Source organism: Octopus bimaculoides, chromosome 3, assembly GCF_046866305.1.
Source record: "Octopus bimaculoides isolate indiv1 chromosome 3, ASM4686630v1, whole genome shotgun sequence".
NCBI lineage: Eukaryota > Metazoa > Mollusca > Cephalopoda > Octopoda > Octopodidae > Octopus > Octopus bimaculoides.
In genome coordinates this window covers 154043626-154046481 of record NC_142930.1, presented here as the reverse complement: position 1 = coordinate 154046481, position 2856 = coordinate 154043626, and the positions used below count along the sequence as shown (strand labels likewise).

The 2856-nt window shown below is 37.1% G+C and overlaps 1 non-coding gene across 1 annotated transcript; it reads left to right on the top strand.

Moving 5' to 3' along the window:
- The first annotated feature begins 1544 nt into the window (after nt 1-1544).
- On the top strand, nt 1545-1616 carry Trnag-ucc (transfer RNA glycine (anticodon UCC)). The gene has a single exon. It is a non-coding gene; the product is annotated as a tRNA-Gly (tRNA).
- The last annotated feature ends 1240 nt before the right edge of the window (nt 1617-2856 follow it).

The window sequence follows — 2856 nt, the reverse complement described above, 5'->3', positions numbered from 1 at the left end:
CCGTAATACTTTTTACAGAGTAAAAAAATTACTCCACCGATCACTCAATCCATCTCCAACTTTCTCTAACTTTATACATTACATTTATTCTTTTGAATTCGCCGCCAGACCTCTACCTCTTTTTTTCTCTCGAGAAAAAACACGAGAGAGACAAAGAGAAAGGTGTTTACGGAGAAAAAAACGAGACGCCGGACCTCCACTTTTTCTCTGTCTATATGTCCCTCTCTATGTCTCTATCTCTCTCACTACATCTCCCTTCTCTCTCTGGTTGTATATGTGTCTCTCTCTCACTGCCTCAACCGCTTTTTCTCTCTAGAGAAAAAATACGTGAGCTATATAGAAAGGGGATTAGGGAGAAAAAAACAAGTGAGGCAACCACATCTATAAATCTATTGACAAAGTTGTCGATGAGGACGATGCTGTTCATTATCCTGTTGAATTCCTCAATAGTGTGCAACCATCCATTATGCCGCCACACAATCTTGAAGTGAAGAAGGGCGCAGCCATCATGCTTCTCAGAAATCCGGATCAGCTAAAATTGTGCAATGGTACACGTATGGTTGTGACTGAACTACAGCCTCACATAATCGAAGCAAAAATTCTCACTGGATGTAGTAAGGGAGACATTGTATTTATACCTAGAATACCACTAATATCAACAGATGTCCCCTTTCGTTTCAAATGATTGCAATTCCCAGTGAAAGTCAGTTACGCATTGACCATTAACAAGTCCCAAGGTCAAACACTGCACATCTAGAAGAGGGCTGTTTCCCACATGGTCAATTACATGTAGGTTGTTCCGGAGTAGGATGCCCACAGAGACTCTTCATATATGTTCCAAAGAAAAAGTTACAAACATTGTATTGGGTTGTCCGGAAAGTTCGTGCCGATTTTTAAAGGTATGAAAAAGGTCAATAAATACTTGCCATTACATTTTTAATCAACCAAATATGAACCATTTTGTTGCACAATGCGTCTCCATCTTTCCTTTAACTTGAAAATACCCTCTTCCCAGAATTGAGGTGGTTTCATGGCAAATAAGTCGATAGGTAAGCTACTATAAATCGGCACGAACTTTCAGGACAACCCAATATATACTGAAGTTTCGTAAATGTTTAAAAATTTTTTGTATAACACATTTTTCTATCATTATCTATATTATTTCCTGTATTTAGATATTCTAAATAAATTTTAAAAATTATGTTATGCAATATTTAAGTACTTTTTAACAAATTTTATTGTAAAGAAAATGGGTATTACGATAGATACCAATATGCGCCTTATTAATACATTTCAGCATCGTACAGACCGGGTCGAGGGCCGGGAGGCACGCTAGTACACACACACACACACACACACACACACATTTGTGTATGTATGTAGGTGTGTATACACACATATGGTTATTTATGTCATAATTTTCGCACAAGTTTGGCAGAAGTGGAAAAGCTGATTTCAGCAAAAATATTTCATAGTTGAAAGTTCTACTGACATAAAGTATTTCTGAGTAAATTAAGATTAAATTGCATCTAGCACACTATGTGGCGTCGGTGGTGTAACGGTTAGCATGGTTGCCTTCCAAGCAGTCGATCCGGGTTCGACTCCCGGCCGACGCATGACTTCGGTTTTTTATTTTTATTTTTTGATAAATATATTTATTAGATAGAACTATATAGAGTAGACACTGCTCTACATTCATTACACAATTTTTTTCTTTCTCGCAACGGTGTATGATATGCATGTATGTATGTATGTATGCCTCCATATCACTAAATGTTCGTACATCATTGGTCACCGTATTTCATTATGCAAACATTATACAGGGTGCGTAAGGTATTTGAGGACATAACGTTTTTGGGTCATTGCTGCATTTTTTGATAACTCTGTATAATCTTTGTTTCAGAAAATAATAATGGCAGACTCTCAGTTTACTCAAGAAATGAAATAGGCATGCTGTTATTGTGGTTATAAAGGCTGAGCGATTTAGAAATATCTTGATTTTTAAAAGCTGCCACATCTTTCGTTTACAAAGTTTGTAAGGAGCTAGAGAATGAAGATGGAAACGTATCACCAGTATCAAAGCATAAAGAGAATTCTAAATGCTCTGAAATCACCAGAACACCTGAATTTATCCAGCAAGTTCAACAGACCATTGATTGCAATCTCAGAAAATCCATGAGGTCAATATACCTTATAAACGCTTATGAAATTTATACATAAATATTTGCTTAAAATAACATATATTTTTACATTTATTTATTTAACAGTATTTAACAAATAGGTTTATTGTCAATTAAAAGATTTCGATTAAAAAACATATATAAAATCAAATTGCCCATAAAAAGTATTTGCTGTCCACGGACCCTCTGTCTTGTCCTTGCGGACCCCCTGTGGTCCGCGGACCACAGTTTGAAAACCCCTGTTCTAAAACACAGACACACACAGACACAGACACACACACACACAGACACAGACACACACACACACACACACACACACACACACACACACACACACACACACACACACACACACATTCATACTTATATAAGCCATAACTTTTGCCAAAGTTTGACTAAAGACGAAACAGTTGATTTCAGCGAACACATTCAAAATAACTGAAAGCACGAGTTACATGATGTCTTTTTGAGTAAATTAAGATTAAATACAGCCGTTAGCAACAATGAAGCGTCGGTGGTGTAACGGTTAGCATGGTTGCCATCCAAGCAGTCGATCCGGGTTCGACTCCTGGCCAACGCATCTTTTTACCTCCCCCACCACATCCTTGTCTTTCACACCTTAGATGTTTCGTAAACTCATTTATTTGTAGTAGAGAGTTCATTACTTAATCGGAGA